At 46.2% G+C, this 20,249-nt stretch overlaps 1 protein-coding gene across 19 annotated transcripts in view; it reads right to left on the bottom strand.

Moving 5' to 3' along the window:
• ASTN1 (astrotactin 1) overlaps positions 1–20,249 on the bottom strand; it is a 221,150-nt gene that overhangs the window by 134,228 nt on the left and 66,673 nt on the right. For 13 of the 19 annotated variants that reach the window (XR_010611466.1, XR_010611468.1, XR_010611469.1 and 10 more), the window contains 4 exons: positions 10,123–10,228; positions 6,924–7,014; positions 5,491–5,661; positions 1,475–1,567 (listed from right to left, as the gene is read on the bottom strand). The gene's annotated coding sequence lies outside the window, so the exon portion shown is untranslated. Of the gene's footprint in view, positions 1–750; positions 1,221–1,474; positions 1,568–5,490; positions 5,662–6,923; positions 7,015–10,122; positions 10,229–20,249 lie in introns of all 19 variants that reach the window. The other 6 variants (XM_065674137.1, XM_065674136.1, XM_065674126.1 and 3 more) reach the window with 5 other exon arrangements.

The raw sequence follows: 20,249 nt of genomic DNA, 5'->3' as shown, positions 1-20,249 counted from the left end.
AGTCTGGCCTAGGAAGAGAGCAGTCTTAAAAGGGGGAAAAAAATCAGATCCCCCCCAAATATATACATTCACTGCTTATTATCTGCAGAGGGAAATCATTAACACTGCACAATGCCAGGATCACAGGTCAGCACCCATTGTCTTATTGCACACATCTAGAGGAAATTATCTTTTTAATGATAAAACACATAAGTCAGGACCTGCCTTGTCCCTAGGAGCTGAGTGGGGAATGCCAGGCTGACACTTTCCATACTCTGAATGCAGAAAGCAGGTACCTGACAGTGAATGCCAAATCCAGGCTGGGCTAGTGAGAGGCAGGCAAGGGCTCCAAGAAGCTGAAGTCCGCAGATTACATTCAGCTGACACAAGACAAATCCCACCTTGTACACAGGGAAGGGATTTTTTCTCCCCAGCAACTGAGACAACTGACTGACAGTGACACTAACTTGAGCTAGTGGAAGCCATACGGAAAGAGACTGCTGGGTCAGTCCTAGGGGGACAAAGACTGGTCAGGATCATCTCATGTTTTAACTCTAACAAGAGGCAACAGGGGAAGACCCCCCTTCCTGCCCCTTGCATCCACCAGTTGCAGCCCCAAGCCGTTGCAGTAACACTGCACCCACCAGTTGCTGTCCCAAGTGTTTGTTGCAGTAGCATGAGGACACAGCAACAGCCCAGAAACCAGAAACAGCAAGTCCACGGGTCCCAAAGGAAATCTGTATCACTGCCTCACACCCACAGCTTCCCCACCTTCTTGTCTTTATCATCTTCCCAAATTTCTTTATCCATGACTGTTGCTGGGACTGCCATTGTGATTCCCCAGTCCAGGTAACTGCAGAGGGAGATCGAGGCAGGGAGTGTCTGGCATCATGCATATTTCTTGGGAAGACCAGACGGCTGGGAACAGGCCGACCATAACTTCCTGCTGATTCATCTGCCTTTTCTCTTCGAGTTTCAGGAGCATACAAGACCTACTCATCCTACAGGCTTGAACTTTGCCATTAGACCCAATCTGACAAACCAGCATGGAGTTGTCTAGGGACTACAGAGCAGCTTGTTGTGTAAAGAGCAGGCTACATTAGTCCAAACCTCTCCTGCTGCTGGAGAAACACCCTTCCCAATTCCCCAGAAGAAAATTCATCCACTGGAGGTGTGAAACAAGGCACCAGAGTTGCGGTTCATTCCTTCACCACTGCTGACACTCTGAACCAGGTAAGATCCTTGGAAACACAAAGATCCAAACGAGGGGAAATCAAAAAATCAGGAAAGGAAACGCTTCATTTGAAAGAGGAGAAAAATACAAATGAAAAGATCAGAAAGGACCTTCTAGGTCCTAGATTGTCCTAAAGGGCTCAGATACCATTTATATCCATCTGTGGCCTCCTGGAGATGGAAGAGAAATAAACTTATTTGCTAAGCAAGGTTCAGCCAGGAGGATGCCTTCACCCTGACCCCAGCAACAGCAGCAGCTCACTGTTTTGTGGATGAATAGGTGGTCTCCTCCATCCAGCCTGTTTCTCACTGTATTTCAAGACGAACCAGCACTTGCTGCTACCAAGTGTCTGTTCTGCAATAAAGAGCAATAAACATGCCAGAGTAATTAATGTCTTAACAACTTATTACAATCCTCAGATAATTAATCACAAAAGCTAAACATGCTGTCTCACCCTCCTAATGTGTTAATGCTCTAATTATTATGCCTCAATTAAGGGAAAGTCAGCGCTCCTTGCTTAGAAGTGCATGTTTAATAAGGGTGCTTGAATGCAGGCAAGTTGAAGTGGGAAGGGAGGGGGTGATGGGGGTTAAGGAAGAGGACACCATTTTTAATGAGGTTTCACGGGTGGCTCGAGGCAAAGAATTGACAGCCTATATCTGTGATCTCACACACAACTGCATGTGGAACTGGGGGCCATCTGCGGTGGCTCTGTACTCCACTACCCACCGGGCTATTTATAGAAGAAGCAGTATGTGGGACAGACAAGACAGGGACTGGAGATGAGCAGTTACACTGTGGATCTGGACAGTGCTAGACAGCAGAGCTGGCAGCTCGCAGAGCAGTCAGCAACAGGAGCAAGTGGTCTCCACTATCCAGCCCACTTATTGCCTTATTTCTAGACACACAGGCACTTGCCATCACTCCTGTCACATGTAAAGTCTCTCCAGCACAGTCCTCTACCCTTGACGTACCTTGCCTTCAAACAAGCTAGCTCTGGGCCATCCCTTGGAGATGATAAAAATAGTCCCCAAAACCCAGGATTACTAAGGGATGTGACAGAGCAACCCGTCTCATTTCAGCCGTTGCCTGGTGGTTTTCCTTTCATTCCTTTGTTGCATGAGGGAACAGAAAGATGTGTCTCAAAGAACTCACCATTAAAACATCCTTGGTTTATAGGCAGGGGAACAGAGGGCCAAGGAAAGGCATTCTGCAGGGGACTTTGGTGGTTGCTACCACTGAATCTGCTTTTCTGGTTCCTGGCTCTGAATCTCAGAAAGAGGTTCTTGGTGAAGAGGAGCTTGAGTACAGTTTAACAGAGAATGTAGGACCTGGACCCCTTACTGTGTGACAGCAAGAGGTCCCCACTGCACTCAAGACACAGCTCTTCATGCATATGATCCTCATTCTTGAGAAAAACTTTCAGTACAAAGTATAGTCAAAGCAAACATGGCATCACCTCTAGTACACCCTGCTGAAGTGGTGTCCCTAGAGAGCAAACACTCAAGATACAGGACTCAGAGAGAGGTGGCACAGATCTGCAATGAAGCAATCATTGGAAGCTGAGACCAGAAGGGCAAGGCTCCGGATCTCGGTACCATACAAGAGCTGCAACAGAAGAATGGCTGGAGCCCAAGTCTCCCAAACAAAGCCTATTAAAATTTTATTTTTCAAATAAAAAGCTTTTGAAACAACTCCCTCGCTCAGGTGGGTCTTCAAATGTAAGAAAGCTCTCCCTGAACCAGCCTGGTTTCTGTTCCATCCAGGCTTTTCTGAATTTCTCAGACAAATGAATCACCAGAAGCATTTCCAGCCTAGGTTTGACTGGAAAATGATTTTATTTCCTCAAAAAATAACATGCTATGTAGGTTTGGATGGTTTCTCTGAGGAATAAGGGAGAGAGAATGAGAAACAAAACAAAACAACCTGGAGGGGACATGAATTTTAAAAGCCATGAAGAGTTTTAGTTTTCAAATAATCCAAATGAAAAAATATTTCACATACTCATTTCCACAAAAATAATTCTGTCACCCTGATTCCTTGACGATGTCTCATGGAAAACAAAAGCAAGCTCTCCACCTGTGCTCACTTCACCTCTGAGACCACAGCCTGCTGGAAGTTTGACTGGAGAAAAGGGGTTGATGTCTCCCCATAGAAGCAGCCTGTGGGTTCCTCCAAAGATGAGAGCTCCAAAGGACTTGTGTGTTGGCCCTCTCTGCATGCCGCTTTCCACTCCAGCATCAGTTTTGATCTGCCCAGACTTTCCTTCACCTCTTTGATGAGGATGACTTTAGACATCCAACTGTAGTTCCCCACACTTGGCTGGAGGCACTGCAGCACTTTATCTCAGCAGCTTCACTCTGCTATTTGCTGCATGAAGACTTCACCAGAACCCAACCCGTCCTGCAAAACCTGACATCCACAACAGGGCCATCAAAATCATTGAAATCTGAGCAAACACCACTTCATTAGGGAGATACATGGTGTATGATGCCTCCTGAGGAACTGAAGGATCTTTCTGCTGCTATTTGCACTGACTGATGGAGTGGGGAATTTTTCCATGGCTGTTGGCATCTATATTGTTCATCTATGTTGAAACAGCTGTGCTCCGAGATGAGACTGTTGCCTTCTTTCTTTTCAAACATACTATCCAAGTCTCTCAGGCATTGCAAGAAAGCAGCTAACTGGTTTTGTACCTCACCGCTCACCACTGGCCACTAAAGTGCTCACTTGAACACACAGGCAATTGAAGACAGTTAGTTCCGGGGCTAGAAATTTTGGCTTGGTCATAACAGATTCGACCTATTGCAGAGCATCAAGTCAGTTGAATATCTGGTGCCAGGAGTTTTGGAGAAGTTGTCTGGCTTATGTTAGTATTGTGTGGGGTTGGAAAAAAAGAGCGCAGTAACACACAGCTCCTATGCCAGGGTATTTTCCCTGGGATGCTCTGGGCCCTGTTCAGCCTGTACCCATCACCAGTATGAGAAAAGGCATCAAATCAGAGCCTTCTTCCCAGTACAGTGGACATACGTTCACAGTAATCCTCACTGTGCCCAGACTGAACATGATCCCATTCACACTGGAGCAGATGAAATGGAGAGGGGAATCACCATTCACCATGCCTCTTTGCACCTTCCCCAGATGAATTTGGGGTCAGCATCTTGGAGATCTGCTCCCAGACATGCTCACACGAAACACTTGCACGCAGCAAGCATACGTGAGCATGTTCCCAGCGCCCTGCAGCAGGGCTTGAATTCTGAAGGCAACCTCTGGAGGAGAGCATACAACCATCACATAAATAGATACAAGATGTAATGACTATCAGATAAAACAGCATCACGGCTTCTCAGAAACACAGTGGGGCCCGAGTGGGTTAAAGTGCTGGGCCATGAACAAAGGTGGTGCCACTGGAACCCAGATGCCCCCAAACCAACCCTCACAGACTTTCTGAGCTCAGCTTACCCTGTCCCTCTGCCTGCTTCCTTTAAGACAGCATGCAGCATGACAGCTGGGAAACCCACTCTGGTCCAAATTTTGTTACAACCCTGCTGGTTTTTATCCTTGTTTACTAGCATTAATTTTAATGGCTTTCCCTACATTAACTTTGTCCTGAACCAGTCGGAGAAAGATTCCTGCTCACTTGCCTTCTGGAGAACAGCCTGGGTAATTTTCCTTTGTCGTATAACAGTCTGTCTGGGATCCTCAGGAACTACAGCCATACTGTGTACTTTGTTGAGGGCAATAAACTTCCCAAGGCTGGAGAAGGAAGATTTACATATCCCTGAATACACTACCTGTTCTTTATTAAGTTTGAGTCTTGGCTTGTGCTGGTCCAGCAGGTGGAAATTTCTTCCTCCTGCTCAGCATGGAACTACTGAGCCTGCACCAAGGAAACTTAATGCTTCCAGGCAAAGTGGCAACCTCTCCAAGTCTGGGAAGTTTTGGGCTGGCTTCATCACTGAGTCTCATTTTCCCTGGAATCATTAAACGTGCCTGTGAAATATGCCCTGAAAGAGATGATGGTGCTGGAGTAAACATGGAGGATGTTTCAGAGAGGTGGGGAGCAGGAAGAGAGGACGCCTTGTCCTCTGCACCAGCCCTCTGCTCTGCGATGCCCAACTCTGCCCACACTGGCAGGGCTGGGCATTGCCATACAGGCAGTGCCCCTGTTTGTACTATCTCATTGTCCCCCACACCTTTATTTGAAGCAGGGAGCAGAGGTGAGGATGATGCTATGCCTGAGATTTCTCCCTCCTGTTCACTCCCCCTTTTCTCACCTCTGGCTCCTTCCAGCCACCATCCTGGCTTCCTGAAGGAGACATCACAACTCAAACCAGGCTGGGCTCTGCTGGAGAGAAAAAGTTTGCCCTTCCCTTTGCCCATCAGATGCCATGAGCTGTGGTCCCTCTCCTTTCTTCAGCTCACAGGAAGGTGTGACAGCTCAGGCCCTGGGAAGGAAGAGAAACACTCAAGACTTCCAGCACCATTCTCTCCCTGTTAAAAAAAAAAACAGGACAACCGCTCTTTCCACCAAAGAAATGCAAGGGTTCAATTCAGGCATGCTTCCAAAGTTTTTTCGTCTGACAGCATAAAAAAGGGATATGGTTAGACCAAGGGAAGCTATTTGATGTATCACATGATACCCATACTTTAAAAGTACAGATGTTCCCTCCATGCTCCAAGGGGCAATTTGGAAGACAGAGGGCTCAAAAAATCCCACTATATCCAACCACAAGCACCTGGGCTGCTGTACAGAGTGTTGCCATGGAAAGATGAGGGAGGCAGCAGCGCGATGGCTGGAGTATTCCTACCAATTAACATGAAGAATTTCGACTGCTTTGCTGTATTTTCTGCAAGAGCCTAGCAACCACCTCAAAAGCGTTATTCACACATCTGAAAAGCGTTTAGCAGGGTTACATGCATAGTAAGCTATGCAAACAGGGAGGGACAGCTCCCCAGACAAGGCCTCCTCAGCACAGGCACACTGTATGTATGCAGCTTGGGCACCTCAACTCCTGCTCCAGGAGGCTCACACATTAGGTGCAGGCAGTCATCTGATCACAGAGGACACCAGAGCGAGATCACAGGGCAAGGAAGGGAGTAACATGCAGGAGACAGAGCCACAGCTGCAGGGAGAAGACCTGAAGAAGGAACTAGATGCCTTCCCTTTATGGGACAAAATAGGGCAGCTTGTCATTGCCCAATTCTCAGTCCTGGTTGGAGAACCCCTGTCAATCTGCAGCATGGGTTCATTTCGAATGTACTGTTTCCACCAAGGAACATTCCTTCTGCTCTGCCCTAATAAAACAGGAGAAACAAGACCCCCAAGATACTTTACAACATCTCTACTAGACACTAAAGAATGAGTGGCTCAGAGTGAAAAGCCACAGCATTCTACCTACTTCCACCTGAAGTAAAGGCAGATGCACCAGTCTAGCCTATTCCACAAAAGGGGCACTACAGACTGACAAAAAACAGCTCTTACCCATTCATTAAGTTCTTGGCATGAACTGATGTCACTCCAATCAAGCCATAAAACCCAAAGCTGCATGCAAGCAGCATCCTAAAATATCCTTGTAAATCTCAGCCACTACGTTCATTAATTACAAACCAGCGATAGTTCAGACCATTAGTTCTGGATGGTAACTTCATTTATTCCCACATTAATGCTCAGTGTCAGTGGTTATCTCATTACCACTCTATTACTTACCTACTTAATCCATCATTGCAATCCAGGCCAGAAGGGAGGAGCAGAGTTTGCCTTGCGTCTGTAGGAAGATAATGCCTCAAGTGTAGAGTACCTAGGAATCACAAACAAAACACTTTTCTAATCTGCAGCTGAGGTTATATCTATTAAGTGGAGGAAATTACACAGATAAGTGTTGTTAGGAACACAAACACATTCCAACATTGAAAAATTATTGATTCTGAGGATTAAGTTTCTTATTAAATCAGAACCAAAAGCTTTGGCGAGAATGGAAAGGCATACTAGCAACCATTAAAAAAAATAAAGACCTTAACTCTCTACTTTCCGCCTCGACAAACTCTGCTTCCTCCAAACCCCAGGCTGGATTCAGTTTCTGGCTTTTCCATGCTAAATAGTTTGAAAAGGCAGTGGGACCTGCTACCTGCTGAATGCTCCAGAAAACATAAAGGCAGCATTGCAGCTAACACTAGCCTCGAGTGCTAGTGAAAATACACCTAAAGCCATGAAAAGATACAATAGTTATTGGCATTTCAACGTGCACCCAGCTGGAGTTCCTCTTGTTTGGTGAGCAGGTGCTTCAGAAAATGTGCTTTAGTGCACCCGTCACACTCTTGCCTGTTCCAGGACTTACTCTGCTCACTGACGCAGCCCCATGGGTCTGATCAGGATGCTTAAGTAAGACCAGCAGCTTTCCCTGTCTCATTCCCTGCTCCTTCCCCCACCAGATAGTCTTGTTGGAGATAGTACTTCAGTATTTCCTGACTTCACTGAGGAAAAGGGAAGCCCTTTTTAGGTTAACAGGCTGTGAAACCCAGATATGCACTGGAGAAAGGGTTCAAATGGACATTTCCCTTTCAAGTAAGGCAGGTTCTCTCAAGAGCAAGCAAAGTATCTCTGCTCTGCCCAGATACGATGCCCACACCTATAGGAGTGGTGACTGGTTTTTACTGCTTCTAAGGACACGATATAGAATGACTGGAACCCTTTAATGTGAAAGAAGCTGATGCCACAAAAGATAGGTAGAGAAAGAAGACACAGCCCCAAGATGATGTTGGGAGCAAAATATCAATATTTTTCTCTGCAATCAATAAACCCCCAGCTAACATGCCTGTGCTCACAAAAGTGGGCTCTAAATGGTGCTGTGCCAGAACAACTGAAAGGGCAAGCTTGCAAGATGCCACAATCAGATGTAATTAAAATACCTCTGCTGTCCCGCTCTACCCCCTCAGCAATGAAATCCATTACAGAGTGTGGAAAGAAAATTATTTAAAATGTCCCTGAAGCTAAGTTGTTGACACTAGTGTAGACAGATGGATTTTGATACACTCTTGATTAAACAGCTTTCTGCAGAAAACAGAGGACAGAAAAGGAGCTGGGTGATGAGCCAGAGGACCAGCCTAGAAATAGTGGCTATTGCCCAGGGAAAGCAAAGCCTGCTGCAAGGGAAAGCTGCCCCATAAACCAGCCTCATCCGCCTGGGAAGCAGACTGCAACCCTCTGCTCCAGTGCCAGGCCCCTGTCCCTGAGCTCTGATGATGAAAGGCTGCGATGAAAGCAAGCAACAGAAAACTTCACACAGTACTTAGCCCATAGCAGGGCCAGCAATACTTCCATCTTCCACAGAGTTCCACGTCATGGGGGTATTCTTCAGGATGCAGTAGGATACCAGCTCCAAATGCAATTTTCCCCATAGGCATTCATAACATCTTTTTTCTTCGTTCTCTCTCACACACAGATGCTCTTGAACTGATAAGGACTGAACTCCCTTGGCAGAGAGGGGCAAAGATAAAGTCTTCTCCCTGGCTATATATTTATATCAAGCTGGTAGGAACTTGTTATCTTTGAGATCTCTGGCACATACAGCCACACTCAGCCATCAGGCTGGAAAGTTATTACGGGTGGACAAAAAGGAGCCCAAAACACATTAACCCTGTTTTCGCAGAGAAGTAAATGAAAGGCAAGAATGAAGGCTGTTACAACTGGGTGTACAGAGCTGACCTGTCCAACTCTTAGAGACTTCAGAAAGAGGAAACCCAGGTAGGACAGAGGGTCAAGCATAGCCCAGGAGCTCAGAGCACCACCTGTACCCACAGCTCAGGTTAAAACACCTGGGGTGAGCACACAAGCTCTGCAACCCAGGGTGCTGCAGGAGTGGGTCATGGAGCCATACAAACTAGTGACCACTGCTTATGAGTCCTGTGCCTGCATAATTCTGGCCCACTCTGGTGTTCAAGAGCTCTGCAGTTGCTTTTACCTGGTTTACCTAAAAAAGAAGGCTCACAGGCATGTCCCACAAGGGGCTTTCCTAACAAATATTCCTCAGGCTTTGTGTAGAAAGATATCTGATACAAGACTCCAGATAAGGAAGGAATTATAAATCAGAAAGTATAAGATACTCCATATCATCAGCTCCTGCAGTAGTAAAGCCCCTGTTGTTGCACAACATTCATCTCTCATTCCTAATCTACTTCAGATGGTTCAAACAGAGGCTTGAAATATTTAATTCCCTCTGCTTGCTCCCATAGCCTGAAAGAAACTGAGGCAAGCAGAAAGAATCCTATACCTTGCATCCTCCTTATTATTTTTCTGGGACTTGCCTGTGAGTGCCCTGTGCAAATTTGACACTTGGGAAACCTCAGCTGCTTGTTTTTACATGCACCTTGAGACTGAGGTGGCTTTTGGTCCCAACTCTGCTCAGAACCTTAGTTCATAACAACAGTACTGCTGATCCTCAGATCTGCAAATAGCTGAGGGGCAGCTAAGCTCCTTCCGAGTCATCAGAAATTCAACCATACACCAACAAATGAATGGCCCAGACAGCCACAGAGAGCACTGTGTCTCCACCTTCCCCGCAGCGGTTTAGTCTGAGTAAGTATAATCGTGTCTCCAACAAGGAAGCAGGTGTTTTTAAAATGTGTTCACCAATGCATAGCAATTAACAATGTCTTTAAACTCTGTTTCACACCCAGCCCAAGTGAAAAATACAATTGCATCTCAGAGGGATGCCCTTCCACGGGGTATCACAGGCACTCATAGCCCCCATTTTTGCACATAGGAAAGGATTAGGGGGAGATGCACTTTTAACCTACGGCTGCCTTAAGCAAAGTCTCATGTCTTTTAAAACAGGGCAAAAAGGTCACATTCACTGTTTATCAACAGTGTGACATCAGTTCATGCCAAAAAGTCATTGCACGAAACTTACCATGGTTATGTCTATGTGGGCACCTGTGCACAGAGACAAAGGAGCATTTGGACTTTGCCCTGGTCTCTGTCCATTGAGGAGCTGACAGCTGAGCATTTTATTCCTCCTGCAAACAAAACACATCACTTGAGCACTCCCAGGGAAGTAGCAGGACCAGAGCAAATTCAAAGAAAAAGCCTTGGCAGCATTCCCCCTGCTCTGCGGCTGTTAAGTGAGACAGAGTAACAGAGCACGACACATGGAGCAACAGAAGTTGAACGATGCATGTGTTACTGCAAGGAAAATTAACAATATTAGAGGGGAGGGGGAAAGAGAAAGCATTTGCTAACAAATACTTACTAAAACACAATCTTATCCTCATCTGACCCTAATTCCAATTAAAGAATACTGGAAAGACTGGCATTGCTGCTGCTGCATTCAGGCAATACTGCTGATGACCCATGCATATAACTGCCCAGGAGACCCCACAACCACTCCTTGACTTTCCTCCAGCAATACTAGATGCATCAGGTTAACTTACTAGTATTTTTAAGGCCACTCAGCCCCACTCTCCAGGCTCCAAGAGTCCTCTGACATAGTCAAAGCATCTTCCAGTCACCCCAGCCAAGCTAGCTCACCATGCACTCACTATTGCCTGTCTTGGATATAAAATGACAAGCTAGTCACAAATCCTGGAATCCCTGTAAATCTCCTTCCAGATGTCTTCAACAGAGATCAGTAAAGGAAATGCTTCCCATCCAAGCAAGCCCATTGAGCAAGCCAGCATGCTCAACAGATCTGCTGCCCTTAGTAGCATTCGGAGACTTGAAAAGCCATCTAGCTCAGCACCCAAGTGTGCTTGCCCTACCAGCAGCTGCACCACTCTTTCACAGGAACACAGGAAAAAACAGATTTTACAGAGTTTAGGGACCATGTGCCTGAGAAATCTAGGGGAAGCTAGACACGTGCTGAGTGGCTTGACAGACTCCTGAAAAAGGCCACCTCTGCTGACTGCCCAGCAAGCTTGGTTCAATGTACCTATCAGTCACTGGCCATCAAGCCTAATCACATGGCATAATAGTAACATTCCATAAATACATTCTAAAAAGAATGAAGGGGGGAAAATGCTGCGATGAAAAGGGAGAGCTGAAGTTCATCCACTGTAAGACAAATGCACATTTCACATTTTGAAGTCTGTAAGAGCTGATTTTCTGTTCCTCAGCTTCAATCACCTCTTCGCTAGTGAGATTTGGCACTAGCCCAGGTCTCCTGAGGAAGCAGAGGCAAGGATTTTCCAAAGGATTTGTCACCCACATCTCCTCCCGCAACATTCCCCTGGGGATTTGCTACTGATCAAGGCCCTCTCTGAAAAAAAATCTGCCTTTAAAAGATGAGACCATGGCCACGAGAAACCCAAGAGCAGTATTTTTGCCTCAGACCTAGCTCCAAGAGCAGTGTTCGCTTGCAAGCCCTGCTGCCCTCCACCTGTTTAAGGAGGATGTTTTCATTATTGTTCGATTTTCAGTGCGTTCAGCTTCACATTCTTCATTGGATTATTTTTACATTTAATGTCCTCTCCTACTTTTCTTTTTATAGACTGGTAATCCAAGTCCCTTGGTAAGGCTGAGTAATCTTCATCAGATTTTAATCAAAGTAAGCCAGATCCTCAGCTGCCACTATTGATGCATCTGCCTTTAAATATTTGAACGATGCCGATTTACCCCAGGAAGGCACGCACCCCATCCGTTCAGAAAATTGAAATTCCTCCCTATGCATCAAGCTAAAACAACAAGACAGAATAAGCAACCTGCCGCGAAGGGGGTTTAGTTTATAAAACCAATACCCAGGATTTCAGAACTAAATGAAAATCTGAGATAATCCCTCCCCAGATCCAGCCTGGGAAAAGCACTCTGGACAGAGCAATATCAAGTAACTTCTTAAAACACACTTTTTCCTCTTGCGAAAGGTGCCATAAAGTGAAAGTCAAAGGGAAATTACCCACAATGCCTCACTCCTTGACACGAGTCAGGAAATTCATATTTTCCATCCATGGAAAATGCGTATTTTACCCATGCAGGCTTCTCCGGGATGGACCTGCTTCTGCTTTGTTCAGCAATGACCCTTGTGTCACTGCCAAACCCCAGCATACAAAATCAGCATATTAGCTGGAAAATAATGAGATTTCTAGAATACAAAATGTTGGCTCCACTTGCCTTACCTTTAAAGATGATATCTGCCAGCTTTCCTCCACAGATCAGAAAGATAAAAAAAGCACTTAGATGAAAGAGAGTCTAATCTAATTGCCTGACTCCAGGAGACAAGTTTGAGGAGGAGATGGGGGCCATCCTACAGCACTTGTCAGTATTTGGACTGCAAACAGCATCCAAGTGAAAACAGAAATAGAGGATTACCTAAAACACTCTGGTAAAAAACAGGAGAAGCCGGTTACACTGATTTACTTTCACCTTCGGGGGTAAACTCCTGAGAAACACTTGGATTTTGCAAGTTCTCTTCGGTCATTTCCACTGAGACAGAGGTTGTATCAAAGACAATCTTGTGCTTACACACACAAATCTGCATTTCTATTCTTACTGCTAGAATGTCATACAGTCTTGAGGGTTTGTCAAAACCAGGCTCTAGTTTAGACACACCTGAACAGTTTAGGCCTCCTGAACAGGAGAACAACTTCAGGATCTCAGTCTCTGCTTCCCTCAGGAGGCTCAGGTTTCCTACTCACCCTTTCCAGCTGTTGGCTGGACCTGCCCTTTCTTCTGCCTCCAGCTGGGTTAGCTTACAAGCAGGCAGGGATCAAAGCTTTCCTGCTCATGACTGTTAGTGTCATCTTGCTTCACAACTAGATGTCTCAGTTTTGCTCTCCATGCCCCAAAATCAAGCTGGAAGAAATATAATCACCTTCTTAAAAGAATCCAAGACATAGCCCAGCCCCTGAACTGCACCTGCATTCATATCATGTCATTCATGCAAGTCCATTAAAACCAGGGGCCTGTTCAAATGAGCCAACACTACAGTATTAGATGCTGCCCTGCCAGGGGCAAAGCCAGGGGACAGTGTCATCAAGATGTTATTAATCATTAAGGGGACTAAAACCAAGATGGGCATTAAAATACCCCATGAGTCAGCTGATGGTTGTAAGGAGAAATTACAAAAAGGCAGAGCTATTGATGAGAAAAGAGCAAGGACTTTGTTCCCCTGCGGCTGCTCCACAGCTCTGTGAGTAGGAGAGGGCTCCAGCGGACACAACCCCACCAGTTTCTTTCTATATGGAAGGAACGCTAAGCAGGCAGCAAAGGCGCTGGTGTCATGCCCTGGGACTGACCCCAAACCCTACAGGGCATTTAAATCAAAATCACTGGTGGCTCCTCCATTCTCTAGACTTACCAGACAAGCAACCCACATGCCATCCATCCAGCTGCAAGCAAACACTTGGGAAAGCTACAGCAAATCAGCTGAGGTGGGACTCAACACAGGTTGCATATTAATTAAACCCTGTAAATAGTCTCATGAAGGAGCCTATATGGAGGTGCATCTACAGGAGGGGTAACGAGCTTCAGTTCCCACAAGCAGACTGCATCTTTTGTCCTTTCATATTAGCTCACCCAAGCATCCCTGATTAGAAACACAGGTTCCTACAACAGATGGTCTTGTTAGTGTCTACCTGTAGTGACAAGGAGACAACAACAGGTGGCCTAGACATTAACTGAAACACTTCACCCTACTTGCCCCAAAACAGGTTCAAGATCATGCCAAGGGCAACCAGGATCAAAGCACAAAAGAGATGTCATGCATAAGAGTCCAAATTATCCTCACATGCCTTCTGCACTGTTAGGATCTCAGCTGGAACACGTTGTCCAGTTTGGGATGCTGATCTCCAAGATGGTATGAACAACTGGAGACAGTCCAAAGGAGACAGACAGCAGTGACAGGAAATCCATAGGAGATGGTTGGCAAAGAGAGATGGCAAGCATTTGTGATGCTTAGTCTAGAAAGGATGGAGACATGGTTACATTCTTCAGACAAGCAAAAAGGAAAGGGGGGGAAGCCCCCACCTTTCCCCACCTGTGGAAAAGACAAGAAATCCTAAGCTTAATATAAAACAAGGAACCTTTCTGTCAAACATTAAGAAAGACCTTCTAAATATGCAGAGAGCAAAAGCCCTAGACAGTTGTCAGATCTCCACTGCTTTCTTCAAAACATCCACAGTTAAATTAAACCCTCTGGGCTATGTTACAGAAGACCCTGTAACTCAGCCACAAGACAGTGAGAGTTACGAGCTCATTCTGCACTGTGACATGGGGAATGGATAGTCCAACAGCAATGAAAAAGAAATTAATTTCCAGCTCATCATAAAAAACACCAAAAAAACCCAAAGCCACACAGCAGCTGCTGCTTAGAGGGACCTTTAAAACCCCTTCCAGTGTGAAAAGGCCAGCAGAGGAGGGAGAGGGTGCATGCTTTGAGGTCTGGCAGGAGCAGGGGGAATGAAGAGGAAAAAGCCACAGCAAAGCTGAGTCTACTGGGGTTGTGGCAAACAGATCGAGAAGAGCAGAGCAGCAATAGCCACCTGTCAAAGGAAAGCCCTGTTGAAGTCAAGAGAGTGCTCTGAGCACACGTAAAGCTGTACTAGGTTAAGTGATTCACCCACCACACACACTGCTCAGACGTGCCATCAGCAAGAAGGTCCTTGTGCCCTTGCAGAACCTCCCATGGAGTCTTGAGTGCTCTCTCCTCCAGCACATGCAAGCCTTGCTCTTGGTGCTGTCTCCAGCAGCAGGAGAAATAATCAGGCCACTTCCATTTGGCAACTCCGGACTGAGCCCCCTGGCCAACTTTAGTATTTCATGGGTGCCAATACAAGGCAGGAGCATGTGGCTGGGCGCTCTCAGTTGACAGAGAAGAAAGAGTTTCGGGATGTTCATGTTTTCATCCATGTCTGACCACATAAAACAATACATATATTTATGTCTAACTAACTTATCTATTTTTGTATATCCAATCAAGCAAGTTACAAGTAGAGAAGCTCTTCATGCCTGAGGCAAATCTGGGTGCCCCAAGCTCTCCTGAGTCTTACCTTTCTTAGAACTTGGGCAGGAGCCCAGGATTCACACCATCCCCCTTGGATTTATGTCCTGGCTGCCTGCTGACCTCTTGTGTGAGTAACAAATACAGCAGTTTCGTTGGCTGCTGTGAATGTGAAGTTGGTCATCATGGACCTGCCCCATTCCCAATACATTGGCTGGAGCTAGTTCCTGCATCATATCTTCAAGTTTGTCCAAGCCAAAACTTGTTCTTGTGCTCTGAGACCCAAACCTCCCTGGATTTGAGCTCTTCATGTATATTTGGCTGTATATTTTCAGGGAGCTGAGAGATGCTTGGAGAAACCAAACTGTCTAATCGCTTCAGTACGCATCGGAAAACACAGCTTGATGCACATTCACAATAAAGCCTAACTATTCGATGCAGAGTCCCCTAGTGATGCAGGCAAGTTTTGCAGCAGGTTTCATTCCAGATCTAGACATTCCTGCATGCCAGACCTAGACTTTCAGCCCAGAAATATTCCCCCGAGTGTCTTCTCCCATGTTGACTTGTGTTTGTGTGAGGCTTGGTTCACATCATCACACTTACTGTATTTGAAAGACTTAGTGCAGTCAAAGTCTGCTCACCTAAGAAGAAACTTCCTGACCTCTTCCACCACTCCTTTCCCCAGGTGCATCACAGAGAGACCACAAGACACGTCTGCAGTGAACTATTATGCTCTGCGCTCTGCCTCCTGCTTTGTTTGTAGAGACTCTGGGGAGATTTGTGGGCCTGGTGATGAATTATAGGAAGGAAGACAAACATATTTTACTGTTCTGGGCAAGGATTGTTGGAATCCCATGGACGTCTGGAGGAATTATTTCCAGAAAATTAACATTGTTTGTCATTTGCATGATGAACTTCTGGATCTCAAATGAACTATGGGAAGAAACCAGTGGGAGATGTTCATTATCCCTGATGGAATGAAGCCCCTTGACATGATGCTAAGGTCGCCATGATCTATGGACCTGCTTGACTGACAACTCCGAGTGCTCTGGAACTGAACACACAATATAACCGGGGGCGTAAGCGATCTGCCACATTAAATGCCGAGGCGTTAATAATTGTTGCTTGCCTCCAATTGCCTAAGTTTCGGATTCACTTGTTCTGGCTGTCTCACAGGGCACGCGCATTAACTCCTTCCTGACTAACTTCAGAGGACACAAAATTCAGTCAGAGGCACCTGCAGGCATCCAGGCAACCTCATGGATTAAAACTTCCAGGCTTTCTTGCTTACCTACTGATGTGCCTTTCGGGAACATGATCTCAGCAGCTCCCTGACACAGACTGCCCACCTCTGCCTCAGCTGCAGTTACAAATCCTAGGCAATGAAAGATGACATGCCTTCACCAGCCATGCAAAGGAGACACTCAAATTCACAGCACGGCAGAGAAGCCCTCAAAGTTTCCCCAGTACCACAATGCAGCCCGCTTAGTTTCTCTGCATGTTAATGTCTGCCACTTGGGACCTAACTTCAGGGGTTTTTTTTCCCTTGTGACTCTAACATGTACCAATGCCAGGAAGAAGCTTTTCTTAAGAGCTGGAAGCACCACTAGCTGCAGGGCAAGGGGTGGCAGGCACTAGAAGAATTGTCTCTGAGAAACATTGTCTCACTTAGGACATGGCTCTTGGTCTCTCAGCATCCCAGTTTCTTCCTTTGAAAAGCTGAAATAGTCTTTGATCTGCTTCTGAACTGATTTTCCTAAGTCTCCTGAGTTGGTGTTTCCTGAACTGGGGAGTAAGGTCCCCTTTGTTTCCCAAGGAAAGGGGCACATCTGGGGCGCAGAAAGGATGTGAGATCTCTCCACAGGAGCAGTGTGGGTGCCTCAGCCACAGCAGCCTTATTAGAGAGAGAGACAAGAAAAGCAGAGAGCACCTGGGCTCGGATCAAATTCACTGACAGAAGTACTACCTCAAGTGCTTTTGTAAGCTCCTCTAAATTCATTTTCCAGTGCTTTCATGCCCCAACCTCTAAGCAGAGAGAAGAACATTCCCTTTCCTCAGAGGGCTGCTGGGAAGAAAAATTCATAAACTTTTTTGGGGCAACAAAGTAGGAGAATGTACACTTCATGAAAGATTTAATGAGAACCCAAATCTTTTGGGCACCAGGACCATCCCAGCATCACCACAACCCAAATCTTTTGGGCACCAGGACCATCCCAGCATCACCACAACCCAAATCTTTTGGGCACCAGGACCATCCCAGCATCACCACAACCCAAATCTTTTGGGCACCAGGACCACTCCAGCATCACCACTTGACAAGGAAAGCAAGGGAAGCCCTCTGCTATGGACCACAGCCTCCCTAGGAACACAATGGGATAGGATCTGAGGAGATATAATTCACTGACAGTATTCTCTGTGCCAAGGTCCTACAAAAATATGCCAGCATCTTTCCTTATACCAAAGGAAGTGCCACACTGATTAACACAGGCAGAAAAAATCAGCCCCTGCCTTTCTGACACATCTTGAGGCCATTTTGTGATGACCAACTGGTTGAGGCAATGCAGTTTGATTTCGCCCGGGAGACAGGGGATGAGAGCATCCTATAGGTTTAGGGCATGCATGGGACAGCCAGCACTGTACCCACCAGTGCTCTGTGAACGGCTCAGAAGATGGCTCCATTCTGCCTCTGTCCCCCCTTGCAGGGACTGGAGCTGAGAAGGGAGAAAAATGAGCATCTGGAAGTCCATAGGAATAAGCTAATACCGCAGGGCTGTCAGTCATGTGCTAATATCCTTAGCTAAAGAAACATATTGATCCTGATTGCCTGGAATTGCACTTGAAAAGGGCTGGGTGACATTTCCAAGGAGACACAAGCTACTTTCAAGTCAATTAGCGGCATTGGAGGATTCATGCCGAGGGGACGCACTCACCTCTGAGGAATGCCAGGAGAGAATGAGAATTGAATTAAGCTCTTTCATACACAGAGAAACAAATCCTTTAATGGCCTGTAACAGCTGACAGGACACCCAGGGTCGCCAAAAGCATGCTGGCAGCAGCTAGGTGAAGAAGTTACCCTGTCATGAAGACGGGGACTGCATAGCAACTGAATCCTTGCTAAGGGCCCAGGAAGGCATGCAGAGCCACACGGGCTAATCCTCTAGATAAGGGAGACGATGGAAGCAAAGGTTAAGTTCCATGTCAACAATGCATGTAAAGCTCCTCCACAGGTGCCTGACTTTCCTTGAGGCTCAACAGGAACACCACAGCCAGCAGCATCTCACATATAACTAAGCAGCACTGACTCTCGTGTAACAGACATTTAGATGAGGTCTTTTGCCTGCTGCATTCCCCAGAACACACCCTCCATATATGGATCCCAAAGACTCCTTCAGAGCCTAGGATCACAAGCAAGTTTGAAACCACCACTGCAAATCCAAAGGCAGAGAAATTAAGGTAACTCTACAATCCCTCTGATTTTTCTACTTGCAGGTGCTCTGACCCATATTTAGTTTCCATGGTTCCTTTTACGTTCCTATAAATAAGAGGCTTGCACCTGAATTCAAGGCTTTCTGGACAGCTTTACAGAGATGATTTCGTGCTCTCTCACAGCAGCTGCAGTCATTCTGTCTCATAAGCCAAGGAGCACAACCCTTCGATCCTTGTGCAGGAGGGTGAGGAGCTCCAGTGAAAAGCCTTTCAATCCATTTAGCAAGGTGAAAGTGACCCCACCATTTACTGAGCGACCGAGAAGCCTCAGGTCTGGACATGTCGCAGGAGTATTTGAACCCTCCCGAGCATGGCATAGGAAAAGAAACATGGACAGAGAAGCCAGCCCACCTCTTTTCTCCAACCTCAGCTCTGCAATGAGCTCTTCAAAATCTCAGACACTATGGACTTCCTCGTGATACCATCTCTCAGTCATGAGCCCAAAGCCACCTTCAACATATTGGTGACAACTAAAGGCACCAGAAACGTCAGCATGTTCTGAATGCTGCACCAGCCCAGGAAAAAACTGCCCCTTGCTCCCACCTTCCACAGCCAAGTTGTTCAGCCTAAGCCTAAGAGCCAAATCATGTCCTTAGCCCCTTCCTCATGCACCCACCTATACCAGGCATGCTGCAGCAAGAGCTCTAATGGGGATAAACCTTCTGGCAGGAAAGGAAAAACTGCTGCAGCAGCATAAGTTTTACTGGGCATGCAATCACATTTCCTACCTAGCCTTGCCATGATGGAAGCTTTCCTAGTCCAGCACGAAGAAAGACCCTCTTGGTGTCCTCCTGGCTTTCCACCCTCCCCTCTCTTCCCCACTGCTACAGTCCTGAACTGAGGAGTAGAGTCGGCCAACTCCAGTCCTAAAGGAAATCAAATGGAAGTTGTTCTTTTCAACTCAGCTGAAGAAAAGAGCCCATGATTGGCTGCAAGCTCTGAGTAGACTAAATGAATTTCCTATTAGCCGCTGCAGAAAGATGGAGACTTGGGAAATGGATTCTCCAATGGGTTCACCATGAAATGTCCAAGTGACTTCTTAACTAAGCACTTTCTCACGTCCAGTGACTTCCCTGAGCAGAAAATAAAGCATAATTCCAACACATATCCAACAAGTCCTGCAGAGCCTGAGCTTCCACTCGTTTGGTGACAGAGATTACACACACCTCGGACCACAAATATGTATCCAAAGCACAGCCAAAAAGCTTAAACACATTTTCACTAGATCACAGTGCAGGGTGTCAGGCTCATTTTGCAAGGACTGGTAGGCGCCTGGATCTCAGTTAAACCCGGCAGGCCCCAAAATAGCCTTTTGCACTTATTTCCAGCTTGTAACATAAAGCATGGGTGCTATTACTGAAAGCACCTGAGAAACACAAATGTCTGAGGCTCAGCTTCAAAATGACGTTTGTTTCAACATCCACAGTTTCCTCCGTGGATGGAATATGGTTAAAAGCGACATATGACTAACCATTTAATACTAAAGAAATCGACCAGACTGCATTGATGCAGACAGAGGCTATGCTTACAGGTAGACAGCAGATGAATAGAAGTGACTTTTCCAAGGCTATACAGCAAAGAACAACAGAGACTTAACACCAGATCTTCCAAACTCTCCCTTT

This window comes from Lathamus discolor, chromosome 3 (assembly GCF_037157495.1).
Source record: "Lathamus discolor isolate bLatDis1 chromosome 3, bLatDis1.hap1, whole genome shotgun sequence".
NCBI classification, from domain to species: domain Eukaryota; kingdom Metazoa; phylum Chordata; class Aves; order Psittaciformes; family Psittacidae; genus Lathamus; species Lathamus discolor.
The sequence above is the reverse complement of the archived record's forward strand: the minus strand, read 5'-3'. Positions and strand labels throughout refer to the sequence as shown.